This window comes from Bactrocera dorsalis, chromosome 6 (assembly GCF_023373825.1).
Source record: "Bactrocera dorsalis isolate Fly_Bdor chromosome 6, ASM2337382v1, whole genome shotgun sequence".
Taxonomy (NCBI): domain Eukaryota; kingdom Metazoa; phylum Arthropoda; class Insecta; order Diptera; family Tephritidae; genus Bactrocera; species Bactrocera dorsalis.
This window is the reverse complement of record NC_064308.1, coordinates 4,339,926-4,354,735: the sequence shown is the minus strand read 5'-3', so window position 1 is coordinate 4,354,735 and position 14,810 is coordinate 4,339,926. Positions and strand designations below refer to the sequence as shown.

Sequence of the window (14,810 nt, the reverse complement as noted above, 5' to 3'; positions counted from 1 at the left end):
TTGTATTTAATTATATGCCCTAAGTATTCAACAGAGTCTTTGAAAAAGTGAGATTTTTCGTTAGAGATTTTCATATTGGTCTGGTGAAGGGCATTTATGATTATGCGGATGTGTTCGATATGTTCTTCAGGAGAGGAAGAATAAATGAGAACATCGTCTATATAGACGTACGCGAACTTCCCGATATATGGTCTAAGGATATCATCCACGCATCTTTGAAAAATAGATGGGGCGTTTTTCAGGCCGAATGGCATACGAAGAAATTCGTATTTAGCTCCATTTACACTAAAAGCCGTTTTTTCTCTGTCTGATTTATTAATAAGGATCTGATGGAAACCAGACTCTGAGTCTAGAGTTGAAAATACTTTTGCGTTTCCTAAATTTTGTATGGTCATAGCCACATCAGGTATGGGGTATCTATCTGTAACAGTTTGATTGTTAAGTTTCTGAAAGTCTACGACCATTCTGCGCTTAGGTTTCCCTTGTTCATCGGTACCTTTTTTTGCGACTGTCCAAATGGGAGAGTTATACGGACTTTTGCTGGGTTGAATTATTTCATTTTCTAAAAGTTTGTTAATTTCTTTGTTAATGAAATCGCTATCCGACATAGGGTACGGATATTGCTTGGTCCAAATAGGATCTTCGGATTTCGTTCTAATGGTAGCTTGTACCGTGGTAGTATATGGTAGCACTTCATTTGTGTCTTCATTTCTTTGCATAATTTCTTCGATTTCTGCTCTATATTTTTCACTATTAACCGTATAATTTATTTTTTGCACAGATTCACTTTCTTTCTTGGCCCTATATTTATAACTGAGCGTGTGCTCGAAAAGGTTGATTTCTGTTTTAATTTTCCTAAGACCCTGTTCACCCAGAAGCATATCGAATTCTTTTAATGCATCAGTTTCAAAAAATGTGAGATTATGTTCTAACAATGTAATTATTTTTTTTGATTTGGTTATTGAGTAACCATGAAGAGTTTTCACTTTTACAGGTTTAATTTGAATAGACTTACCTAAGTTACATTTTGTACTTATATAGTTGTTTGTTGCTCCAGTATCAATCAGGATGTTAATAAGTTTGCCTGTATCCCTGCAGTGGCGTTGCAGACACGGCAAATCGTTCATGCGCCTAAAAAAGCGCTGCCTGTTTCGTAATCATCGTTCTCGTATTCTGGTGTAAGCGATTGTAGTTCTTCGTCGCGTGTCTGGTTTACACGTTGACATTTCTGTTGTACGTGGGAATTATGAGATGAAGGATTTCGTTCTCTTTTTTGAGGGTTACCGCGAAATTGATTATTTGGAGGTAGCCCTTGTAATTGACGGTTATAGCTGTTTTGTTGTGGTTTGGAATGATCCCTATTGGGATTTGCGGATCTCGTGTATTGTTGTGATGAATCTACGTCCATTGGTTGATGCTGTTGTCGGGGTGCTGTCTGATTGTATTGCACCTGTACGTTAGGTTTGTACCTTTGTGGCTCCTCGTAATGTCTTCTGCTTGAGTTTTGGTACTGTGATGTATTATATTGTCTCTGCTGATTGTATTGCGGAACGTCGAATTGTGAGTTTATATTATCGTGGTATATCGTACTCGCGATAGCGTAAGCGGTTTCTAAGTCCTTCGGATTGTGACTGTAGAGGGTGCCGCTGGTATATTTGCTGTTCAGACCGAGAATGAATGTCCTCACAGCTTCCTGGTTTGCATATTCAATCATAGCTGATGGATTTCCTGGTCCATGATTATCCATCTCAACTTTAGTGAGTGCAAGATTAAGTGACTTGCTGACTTCGGAATGGAACTCTGCCAGAGTCCTTTTTCCTTGCTTTATTCTTTTCATTCCTTCGAGCAAAACATACAGAGGTCTCTGGTCCGCATAAGTATAATCGAGACGGTTTATTATGGAATAAAAGTTGAATTTGGTGTTGTGGTTTATTAAAATATCGGCCGCCTCTCCTTGAATTTTGGAATGTACAATCGAGAGTGCCGTGTAGTACATGGGTGTAGTAGCGTAATTCTTGATGTTTTCCATGTGCGTCCAGGCGCGTTTTCTCCATGACCTATAATGGTTCATATCGCCTGTGAAGACTGGTAAGGTTTTGAATATTTCTAAGTTTATTTGTGATTCATCTGTGATGTTTGGTGTACAGTCCTGGTATTGGTTTGTGACTGTGACGTCAGGTGTTGCGTGGGTTTCCAACGAATTCAATCTTTGTTGAGTTTCAGTGAACGTTGTGGTCAGAGCAGCGATTTGTGCTCTCAAGCTTGCGATTTCTTGTGTTGTCATCTTGACGTCGGTGTTCAATAGGGGACGACGCAAATTGAACGGCTTTTGTCTCCTTTTTTGAGATTCTAGCGTGTTGGGATATCCGTTGATATAACGTTGCTTGACTGTTTTATCTATATATCAAGACTTATCCGTTATTCTTTTCCAGATTTTGCAGGAATATTAATTTTATCTTTGTTCAATTTTAAGCACCTTTTTCAAAGATCTAGTGCTGGAAGTCCTACTTCCCGTGGAATTTTTTCTATCGTTTTATTCAATGGATAGAGATGGCTTACAGACTGGTTGAGCCCCCAGTTAATATCGTTTACACGATATAAGTTCAAGAATTTAAACAATTTTATTTATACGCCGAAATGCGTGCCTTTATTGATATTCTTAAGAACTAAATTTTAATATAAGATCTTACAGCTATTTATACTAATGAAATGCGGCTGCTGTTATCTGCATGCGACTTCTTTGTTGTAATTCGATATCTGCTATCTTGCTATTACTTGAGATGCGGAGTTGGTTATCGCAGTGGATTATTCCATTGCCAGATGTTTGTTGTTTACATGTTGAGAATGCCTTTCTAGATAATGCATGTTCATTTCTATTGTTCGACTGATAGTGCATGTCAAAGCGAGTTCTATCGGTTTACATACATAGTTCGCCTTTGTTCGGAATGTATATTAGGAGATAAGATGTATGTGAGTGTGTGTGACCCGGAGCGAGGCTATGTCGTTAACTCTCGCGAGAGTGTTTAGAAAGAAAAAAGAGTTGTGTATTTAAAAGTTACAATTTATTTAAAGTTATTCTTTGCTTGCAGTACAATGTTTTGCGAAATAATATCTCGTGTCGAATCGAAATAGGATTTGTTGGATCATTGTCGGCGCGGGTGGAACGATGACGATCGAAGCAAAAGTATGAATTCCGCGCCGCAGTGTGAAGTGGAAAGTATGAAACGATTGTGCATGGGCGGCTTGTGTAGAACAAATTGTGTCTCCCATCCTGTTGTCCATCCTTTTTGTTTAGTGGGTAGGGGTACAGGTGTGGTGAGTTGTGTTGTAGTGTCATTAGCTGAGGTGAATTGTGCTGTTGTATTAGGATGCTTAACTCATTTAAACATAGGCATTATTTCGACTTCATTATTTTTTGAAGTACTGTGCTATCTCTGACCCAAATATCAGCGATTGCTTTAATGGGACAAAATGAGTTTTTGGTGTTTTTAGTCTTTTACAGCTTTCCCAAAAAGGGTAATTGCGATTTCTTCTTTATGTTTAGGAGCAAAGACATTTTGAGAAACTTTAATTTTTAAACATCCTAAATTCTTGATTACGATTTTCCGAAACTATATTTTAAATACTAGGTTCATAAGAAGGGCAGCGAAATTGACGCCACTTTTAATTATCTTACTCACTCACTCCCACTATAGTTCACGTCGATTTGCCCTATTTTTGGTTTGCTTGTCCAAGCAGCATGTCATAACTACTGTGGACAAAAAAGCGAAATTTTTTTAATTTAAATTTCGAGCAAAAAACCATTCGTCGAAATATTTTTTTTTAAGTTGGTATGACTGTCAGTGATATCTGTATTGACATCTGACATATACGATGAGTGAAATTATTCAACAAAGAACTTTAAGTAAACCTTGTGTGTGGAATCAAATTTGTCGTGCCGAAAAGATCAGAATATTGATAATGGATTTTGGTAATAATTGACAGTTTTCTTCGATTACTAAGATGTGGTGAACTCCGATTTCCTTCCGAACGGCCAAACAGTCAACCTCCTGCCAGTTAACAGTCTTGCTTTTTGCACCACGATAATGCACCGTCGTAAACTGTCTTGATTCTTCGTGAGTTTTTCTCCAAATTTTCAACCAAAGTTTAGCTTCGCTTGATTGAGCTTCGTATGACTTCTGGCTACTCAGCAAACTCCAACCAACCCTCTGGGAAATCGTTTTGAATCAATTGAAGACATTAAAAGTAAAGAAAATCTTACTAATATTTGCTCATAGTAGTACTTCTTATAAAATATAAAACTACAGATTTTAGTTGGGCTGAAGTCTTATCTACGTCAACAATTCCTGAAGTATTCTCAATATGTATGTTTATTGGCCAAAAAGATTGGAGAATTTTCCGAGTTAAGGTCATAACCTGATTAAAAAAAGATGGTTACTTAATACTTTGCCGAAAATTAAAAAAATCTATCAGATCTGGAACCTTTTGGCTTTGCCAATATGTTAGTAGGCCCGTCGAGAACGCTTAACATTTCCCGAGTTTAATATAATGTTTCATTAACACCTTTTGAGTTCCATAGAAGAATCTTTATTGATTTACTATAAACATGTTTAGTGTTAAAAAATATTCTTGCTTGTTGAGTTTCAGTAAGATAAGGTTCATAACTTTTCGTTCTTAAATCGGCAAGATCTTCTACCTTTAGAGCAATATCGTCCCCTTTTTTGTGACTTATTGTTTTCGCTCGTAATTTTTGCAATTCTTTAGCAACAAGGCACCGTCGTTACTTGGCTGGATGCGCTTCGCAACTAATACAGCATATGTACACAGTCTTACAAAAGTTTACATACGGTACTAAAATTTTCAATTTGATAAGGAAAAACGCGCATATAATAATTGTTTTTGTTTTATTTTATTTTAAAGTATGAATTATTAAAAAGGAATTTTAAAAATAGTTCATTTTAATAAATTTATATGTAATAACACAAAAAATTTCACTTTTTCAGTTTGAGAACTTTTACATAAGTTTACATACGCATACTTAATAAGAAAATATATAAATAAATTAGTAGTCGGAATGACCTCCTTTGGCTTTTATTACGTCTGCCAGACGAGAGGGCATGGATAATGCCAATTTTTTTGTAATTTCGGGAGTAACTTTACTCCATTTCTCCATTAATGCTACCTTTAGACCTGCAATGGATGATATTTGCCGTTTTTTCAGATTCCGCTTCAAAATATCCCACAAATATTCGATAACATTAAGATCGGGAGATTGTGGGGGATGTTCCAGCTAATGTCTGACGTTATAGAGAATCCATTCCTTTACCACTTTAGAAGAATGTTTCGGATCGTTGTCTTGGAGAAATATAGAATTTCCTTCCAAATCTAACATTTCCACACTAGGAAGGTAACTATCCTTTAAAATGTCTATGTACATAGCCTTATCCATAATGCCTTCTATAATCCTTAATTTGCCAACGCCATTTGCGGCCATACACCCCCATACCATGACCGAACCGCCTCCATGTGTGATTGTAGGGGTTATATTCTGGGGCAGTAAGGCTGTATTTGGTTTTCGCCAAACTTTTGCTCGACCATCACCTCCAAAGACCATAAATTTACATTCATCAGTAAATATAACCCTTTCCCAAAACGTTGAGTCACTTATGTGAATATTCGCATACTTCTGGGCATATTCAAACCGCTTTTGTATATTTACAGCTCTGAGAAACGGTTTTCGTCTTGCAACTCTGCTATTGTAACCACTGTTTTTAATACTTCTACGGACAGTTTGATCAGAAACGTTTACTCCTAGATCTGTTTTTATTTTACGATTTATTTCGACCGAACTTTGTTTGGGGTTTTCTTTTATTAATCGTATAACTGTTCTATCTGTCCTTTCGTCTACCATCCGAGGGCGGCCGGTGCGTGGTTTACTTTCATAATTTCCATTTTCCTTAAAATTTTTTACTACTGTTTGCACTGTAGGCTTCTTTAAATTTAAAATTCTTCCAATTTCGCTTAAAGAATAACCTTCATTCCTCATTTTTACAACGGTTTTCCGAATTGGTTCGGGAACTTCCTTTCCTTTGCCCATATTTATAGTAGAAAACACCTCTCGACTAAAGAATTATAATTGTGATCACTTTTTATGAAATGTCAAGCTGTACTGATGATTTAAAGCAAATATCAAGAAATCTGCAGCGGTACTCATAACGGTACACTTTGTTCTTTGCATCGTATGTATACTTATGTAAATATGGGAGTTCGAGCATTTTACATTTTTTGTTGTTACATTAGTAAATACAACAAATTTTGTATTGAAGAGTATTTATAATGGTTTTATCTTTCGTTTAAAGTTATAAAAACCAGCAATATATCAACAGCATTTTGATATTTATAATAAAATTAAAATTTTATGGTCGTATGTAAACTTTTGTAAGACTGTGTATATGCTGCTGGTGCTCTAGTTTTGAACATTCAGAGGTAGTACTTAGCTGTTTACAAAATAGTTTTGTGTACGACCTAATGATTGGCAATGTTTACATTGTGATGTCATCTTAGGTGGTTTACTCGGTTCAATAGAAACAATTGAATTTTATAAACAACTGGTATTTTAAAGATTTTGTATGTCACCTTCCAAAAGTTCTGTTGCATGGTGTTTATTGTTGAAAGGTTTGGTTCGACTTTAGATGTTAGTGGTGCACCTATAAGGAAATGGCCTAGTGTGAGAATACCTAAATCATTGGGATTTTCTGTAATTGGACAAAGGGGACGAGAGTTAATAACTGTGGAGATCTAACATACGAGTGTTCTAAGTTCATCAAAAGTGGGTACTGCAGAACCAACAATTCGCCAGAAATGGAATTTCGCTATTCTAATTGAGGCCTCCCAAAGGCCTTTGAAATGAGGAGACCGGGGTGGAATAAACTTCCAGTCAATTCCTTCAACAAGACACTGCCGATAAACTGCTTAAACATGTTGCTGCTTGAGAAATTGTTGTTGTAATTCTGCCATTTCATTTCTTGCTCCAACAAAGTTTGTTGCGTTATCAGACCAAGTGACCTTGGGTTTTCCACGAGTACAATAAAAACGACGCAATGCTGCTAGAGAGGATTCACTTGATAGATCCTTTACGACTTCCATATGAACCGCCTTCGTAGTAAAACTTCGTTGATGGTCTGCTTCTTATTTCAGATCGGTTAATGGAACGGTCCGGTATTAGAAAGAGCCAACTTTGACGGACGCAGCCTTCTGGTAAGTTTCCCATAATCTGTTCGCAAATCTTGGGTCGTAATCTGAAACACTTGCTTACCATGTGACTCACCATCCTTTTGTCTTGATTGGATGTCGTGGATGGTAATCCAATAATGCATTTTCTGAACAATCATCTACTCGAATAAGTGCAATGAGTTTAAAAATCGTGACATGGATGCTAATTTACTCGAAGTACTTATTGGCATAGACCTTTTAAGATCTTCAGAAGAAAAATTCACACTTTGCACCATGCGAAGTAAATACTAGGTTCCTTGTTGAATATGTGTTGTATCGAGAATACCAGAATGGTCTTTTTTGATAAACATGTGTACGTAACCATATATGCGCTGCATTATTTTAAAGGATTTTATACATATATTTACAATCAAGCGAAATTACTGAAGTTGACGAAAGTAATGCATTTTTCCGCGTTCAGGTAAATTTCCAACGCGAATACTACTTTTAGAACAATTTATTCCCGAATCAAGCAGAAATGAGGGTCCAAATTTCCGAAATTAAGAATTTGATAACTCTATGGAAGATGCACCTCTCGACAAGATGTCTGCAGGGTTCAGATGTGTAGGTATATACAATGTATATGTATACTATTATACATGCCATTTGTAAAATGTTGTATACTTGTAATGCGATTGGCGACAAAAATATTAAAACGTGAAGGCTCCTCTTTCATCCAAGACAAAATTTGTTATAGAATCCGACTAGCAAAAGAACCGACAGTTAAATGTTCGTAAATTGTATATTGACTGAATTACTTGAGCCAGAAGCGCAGCTGCACATAACTTTAGTTTAGGAACTGTGACCGTTTTTAATGGGGCAACCCTTGATTTCGAATAGAGCAACGTGAAATGTGCGTGTCCACTTAAATGATATACTACGTATATACAAGTGCCGTAAGCTGAGAGGCTGGCATCACAAAATGCAATATCGAGGAAAAGTCAAATTTCCTATACTACTAAATTCATCGTAAAGTTGAAGCCACGCTGTTTGATAAGTCATTGGTAGACTCTCATCCCAATCGATCTTCTCCATTTTTGGGGATCGAGTCGACATAAAAATCGCGTTGAATTATTTTGGAGCCAATGGGGTATAAAACTGCTTCATCGACCGCAAGTTGATGCATGGTGCGAATAGTCAAAAATGGTGCAGACTTTGTCCCAAAATATATCGAGTTTGAATATTTTTATGTCATCTTTTCGATCGTCCATCCAAAGTATGCATTGCAAATAATTATCAGGTGCGGTGATTCGAATGCACCGATACATTTTGCAAATGTCTCCTGTTAGGGCGACCGAATTCACACGAAAACGAAGAGTGTCAGCTATTTTTGATTGAATCGTTGGACCTGCCATCAGCGCATTGTTCAATGAATAATCAGTTGTAGTCTGTGCTGAGCCGTCAAATACGACTCTAAGCTTTGTTGTTGTGCTATCGTTTTTGAACACGTAATGGTGTGGGATAAAATATGTGGTTAGCGATGGTATTGGCTGCGATAATGATGACATGTGTTGAAGTTCGAGATATTCCTTCATAACAGATACGTATTTTAATTTAACTTCCTTTTTACGTTTGAGACGCCTCTCAAGAGTTAGAAACCGTCGTAACGCTTTCTCGAAGGAATCACCAAAAAGGCTCATAGTGAGCCTTAGAGGTAAGCGAACCGAATATTTGCCTGTCAGCAAGCGACTGTAGTTTGCCTTAAAGAGACCTTCGCAATCGAGTTCCTCTCTTGTTGTCTTACTAATGGGCTCAACACTGTTGTCCATTTCCCAAAATGAACGCATCATTTCGTTGGTAGATTGATGATCTGTGTCACACTCAAGTGAGGTTTTTGTTGTTGCTATGTACGGTGATAGTATAGGTTTCGTGTACTATTATTTGAAACAAGCCAAAAAAGTTCGACCAGTCCGTATATGCTTCTCCAAACGAGGGTAGCTTTTTTTCAATACATTTTATTTTTATTACAAAACATGTTGAGTAATAAATTTTTTTACATATGAAAGTACATATATTAAATTACTTGAAAATTTTTTTTTGTTTTCAAAATGGCGGTTCTGAAAATGGCTGCTGAAACTCATCCGATTCGTAGATGGATAACATCATTTCTTGTAAAAGAATTAACTGAAAGCAAAAAAGAAAACGGTTTCATGTTCTGTATGGAATTAGCTATGGCCTCAAGCAGAATGAAACATTTACAATAAAAAAAATGGCGGACTTTTGATTTTTTTTAACCCTTTTTTTCACTTTTAATTGTTTATAACTTTTTTAAATAATAATGAATATTTCTGGTTCTACTTGAGACCATGGCCAGACATCTAAAAAGTAAAATGCCGTTTGGTTCATATAATCATATATGATAAGTGCAATAGTTTTGAAATGAGAGTGTCATCCATGCTAAAAAACGTGGTTCGGAGAAAAATCAGTTTCAACCAAAAGCACGCAGTAGCTGCCGCTACCGAAAGCGTTCGAGCGGCCGGATTTCCCGCAGCGCTCCTCACTCTTTTATACCTGCTTCTCGGTCTTGCTGACTTTCGGGACTGATTCTATACTATTTCTACGAGTATACAGTAGCAATTTATGAAAAAAAAGTTTCGATTTTTTTAAAATTGCTTGGAAAACCTGGCCTTTACTCTGAAATTCGTAGCGAATTCATCGCGAGTGCTGGTTTCAAGCTCAGCAGGGTTCTCTTCCACCAGTTATGACTGCGTTAGCTCAAATTGATGTTGAATATGATCAAGTTGTTCTGATCTGACTGACAACTCTGAATAATCCATGGAACTAAGTTCTTCTACACCAAGTGGTGTTGAATTTGACTTGCGTAAAATTGCTTCATTTTTTCTTTTTAAGAACGATATTTCTTAAAACTTGTTAAACCGCTCGAATGTTGTGTGGTAACGGTTTGCATGGCAAACTGTTTATATTACTACGGTTTAAATGAAACTGTTTAACTAAATTAACAGTAGTAGTTCGTGATTTGCACACTGTATATTTTTGCACGCTCGGAGAGGTCCTTCCCGATCCTGACGGAGCTTTTGGTGCTGCTTTTGTTCGTATCCCATAATTAATGCAGATTTGAAGGCTGATAAGTTGAAATGATCACCGCGAAAAGTGTGCGAAATTCAGTGGCATGCGAAGTAGCTATCGACGACATAGGTTTCGGTCTCTTCGACTAAACAACTCAACACTAAAGTTCGATTCCAGTGATTATCATGTTCCAGCAATTATAATTGATGGTATACTTCTCAAAAAGTTGTACAAACCGTACATTCATAGTACGCAATGACTCTATTGAAGTTGAACCGCGTACAATAATCAATAGCAACCGAATGTAGAAGCAATGCGTTAGTCGAGAAATCAACTGGATGTCCATCTACTGGTTGACCTTGTTTTCTGAGTAAACATTTCTTCGACGATGCATTATTTGTATAATATCAAGGCATTTCCGAATAGAGCATTGTTCTTACAAACAGACCACTGACGCAATTTGAGAAAAAACTCGTCAATGTCGATTGTTTGTTGTTGGCGGGGTTTCCGTTGGCAGTATTGCATTCTCTGGATTGAAATACACTCTTTGGCTTTCTCCAATAGAACTGCGTGACGCACAACAGTCGGAAAACTTTCATGAATTGCAAAAGTAAATATCTTACAAAATGCTTCATTGCAGTTTACGCATTGACCCATTGTTGCTTATTTTCATGACGTACTTGCAAACGTATTTGATAGTTTTCACCAAACTGCAATACTCAATATTGATAGGAGTTTTGAATATGAATTAGGCAACAATATCGAATATGGTACGATTCACAAGTTGACAACTGCGGTATTTACTCCTCTAAATTGAATGCTGAATGTTCTGTCATTGTCGTCTGATATGCGACGTCGATACGGTGGATATCCATCATTTCCAGTTTCCGAAAGAAAAGCACATGGATAGTGTTTCGTGCATATTATCAGACGTACTAACCGAAGTGGGATTGTGGTGTCCGCAAGGTCCATGAACCATATTGGATTTCACCACTTCGTACAAGTATAATTCTGGATCAGAAATTTGCGCAGAAATGATTTCATCAATTCGATCTGCTTTAACCACCAGCCACCATCCAAAGAAGAATATATGCGTGCGGCAAATCTCTTTTTTGCCACTCAACACATAGCCCAGTCATTATAGTAAGTTCACCTCGGAATTCGAGATACCTAGCTGTAAGTCTGTAAATACTTGTATATTGACACCCTAAAAGTTGTCTCAAAACCTACATATGGTAGGGTGTACGCAACTATTAAATTTCAAAGTCAAAGGTCACAAAAATTGGTTTTTTGCTATTTGAATTTCGCAATATTGCAGAATACAAAATTCTCTACAAATTTTGTTTGCAAAAATTTTTCATACGGTGAACCGTTTTAGAGAAAGAGGGCGGAGAGCGCGCGGTCACAGCATCACTTTTCTTTTTTTTTTTTAAATATTATTCAATACATTTATTTTTATTAAAAGTAAAAAAATGGAATAAAGAATAATCATCTTCTTCCTCTTCATCGTCGTCTTCCGGCTGCTGGTAAATTTCAAACTGGTCTTCATTATCGTTTTCAAGGACATTTGTCGCAAGTTCTTCCATGATTTCGGGGTCAAAAGTTCCATCTTCATTAATGTCGCTCTGATATGGTAGAGCATTGAAATAAGCTTGCCCATTATATTGGCCACAAGCTTAAGAGCATTGTAAGCCCGCTTTCTTGCATCCGCATCGCGAACCACAACCACTCTTGCAGTTGCAGAAAATTGTATTTCGCAAATGTTCTGGAGCAGGTGGTAAAATTGTCATGATAGGCTCCAGAAAATCGTTTCGCATTGCCCAACCCCACACCTGGGGTTCCAAATCATGCCCTAACCAAGTTTGAACCTGATAATATACACGTTCGAAATCTTGATAAGCAGCTGCACTTGTTGGTGGAATATTTGAAAGCTTCGCAGGTTTATTATCTGTTTTTCACAGATTTCGGAGCATTACAGACTGCCATAAGGTTTGAGTTCAACTCTCTAATAATCTCTGGGCCGAACAGAAGTTGTGTCACATCCACTTAATGCGTGCAGAAATAAAATATGTGTTTTGAAATGAGGATAATTATCAAAACTTTTAGTCGAGTATATCTCCGTTTTAACATTTCCGTTCCCAACTTTTTTAAAGAAAATTTCTTGTTCGTAATTAAAATGACGAGTACATCAATATTATAACTGCGCTTTTTTCAGACTTTGATTCTTCAATTGCATTTTCAACAATAAAAATATCCGTATCATATCCGGCTTTTTAGTAGTAATATTTGCAGCTTGTAATTTTTCAATTAACATATTAATGAGCCTATCTTTGTTATTTCGATTTGATAAGAATTTTTCTTGAGTAACTGGTACAACTCATCCGAGGCTTGTTGTTCCTATTCATTGGTAAGATTTTTTACGTGGCGGGTCCCAAACCCAGCGCACAACCCTGCGGAGGGGATGTTTCGCCTTCTCACTTTAGCTCGCCTTCAAACGGATGTTCTTAGGCTACCCAGAGGATACTTGGTCAAAGACCGGAAGTCGTGAGCTGCTTGAGTCATATGTAAAAGAATCGTTTCTGGCCACTCGCAAGTGAATGGCGATCAGAGAACTTTCCTCACTTGCGTGAACTTCTACACACGACTCCATCCTCCACACATGACTCCATCCTCCAACAACATCGCATATACGGTTCTGTCGAGCGTATTGTGTGAAAGATTAAAGCCCACCGTCAACAAACTGATTGGACCTTATCAGTGTGGCTTTAGACCTGGTAAATCAATAACCGACCAGATATTCACCATGCGCCAAATCTTGGAAAAGACCCGTGAAAGGAGAATCGACACTCACCACCTCTTCATAGAATTCAAAGCTGCTTTCCACAGCACGAAAAGGAGCTGCCTTTATGCCGCGATGTCTGAATTTGGTATCCCCGCAAAACTAATACGGCTGTGTAAACTGACGTTGAGCAACACGAAAAGCTCCGTCAGAATCGGGAAGGACCTCTCCGAGCCGTTCGATACCAAACGAGGTTTGAGACAAGGCGACTCCCTATCGTGCGATTTCTTCAATCTGCTGCTGGAGAAAATTATTAGAGCTGCAGAACTGAATCGAGCAGGTACAATCTTTCATAAGAGTGTACAGCTGCTGGCGTATGCCAATGATATTGATATCATCGGTCTCAACACCCGTGCCGTTAGTTCTGCTTTCTCCAGACTGAACAAGGAAGCAACGAAAATGGGTCTGGCAGTGAACGAGGGCAAGACGAAATATCTCCTGTCATCAAACAAACAGTCGTCGCACTCGCGACTTGGCTCTCACGTCACTGTTGACAGTCATAACTTTGAAGTTGTAGATAATTTCGTCTATCTTGGAACCAGCGTAAACACCACCAACAATGTCAGCCTGGAAATCCAGCGCAGGATTACTCTTGCCAACAGGTGCTACTTCGGACTGAGTAGGCAATTGAAAAGTAAAGTCCTCTCTCGACGAACAAAAACCAAACTCTATAAAACGCTCATAATTCCCGTCCTGCTATATGGTGCAGAGGCTTGGACGATGACAAAAACCGATGAGTCGACGTTGCGAGTTTCCGAGAGAAAAGTTCTGCGAAAGATTTATGGTCCTTTGCGCGTTGGCCACGGCGAATATCGCATTCGATGGAACGATGAGCTGTACGAGATATACGACGACATTGACATAGTTCAGCGAATTAAAAGACAGCGGCTACGCTGGCTAGGTCATGTTGTCCGGATGGATGAAAACACTCCAGCTCTGAAAGTATTCGACGCAGTACCCGCCGCGGGAAGCAGAGGAAGAGGAAGACCTCCACTCCGGTGGAAGGACCAAGTGGAGAAGGACATGGCCTCGCTTGGAATATCCAATTGGCGCCACGTAGCGAAGAGAAGAAACGACTGGCGCGCTGTTGTTGACTCGGCTATAATCGCGTAAGCGGTGTCTACGCCAGTAAAGAAGAAGAAGAAGTGTTGTTAAATAAATTACTACTGAATAAAAAGTGGATAGGTTAGGAAAAAACGATAAAATATATAATATAATAGTTAATAAAAATTGACAAATATTTATAATCATTGATTTATCGACAGTTCATCAACTATGTATATATGGCGCGTTTTTGACCGGAGGCACCGGTTGACCTGAAGTTATGCTGTGACCGCGCGAGCTACATATATAAACAATCATTTGATGATAAATTTGCTGAATTTCTTAAATGAAATAAATAGCACAACCGGAAATCAGTAAAACTGTAATATGATACCATTTCCTTTGCTATCGCAAAAATCAAATTAAAAGATACAAAATAAAATCATTTTATTAACAATATTTCCGAGAATCTGTTAAGTTATAAGGTTATTACTTTAGCCAGCATTTAAGTAAACATATGTAATAAGTATAATAAGTATTTATGATTTGTAAGCAATAATTCATTGCAATAGTAACTTGAACGATTATAATTAATAAAGTGAAAGTTAGTCTGATTCCAATATCCAAA

General features: G+C 37.6%; 2 protein-coding genes across 15 annotated transcripts in view; both read right to left on the bottom strand.

The window, feature by feature from the left end:
- LOC125779099 (glutamate receptor ionotropic, kainate 2) overlaps positions 1 to 14,810 on the bottom strand; it is a 2,985,835-nt gene that overhangs the window by 77,670 nt on the left and 2,893,355 nt on the right. The window lies entirely within an intron of this gene.
- LOC125779129 (uncharacterized) overlaps positions 1 to 14,810 on the bottom strand; it is a 530,169-nt gene that overhangs the window by 338,366 nt on the left and 176,993 nt on the right. Inside the window, exon 3 of one of the 2 annotated variants that reach the window (XM_049459743.1) lies at positions 12,991 to 13,049. The exons of the other annotated variant lie outside the window; for it this stretch is intronic. The gene's annotated coding sequence lies outside the window, so the exon portion shown is untranslated. Of the gene's footprint in view, positions 1 to 12,990; positions 13,050 to 14,810 lie in introns of those variants that run through there. 2 annotated transcript variants of the gene reach the window in all.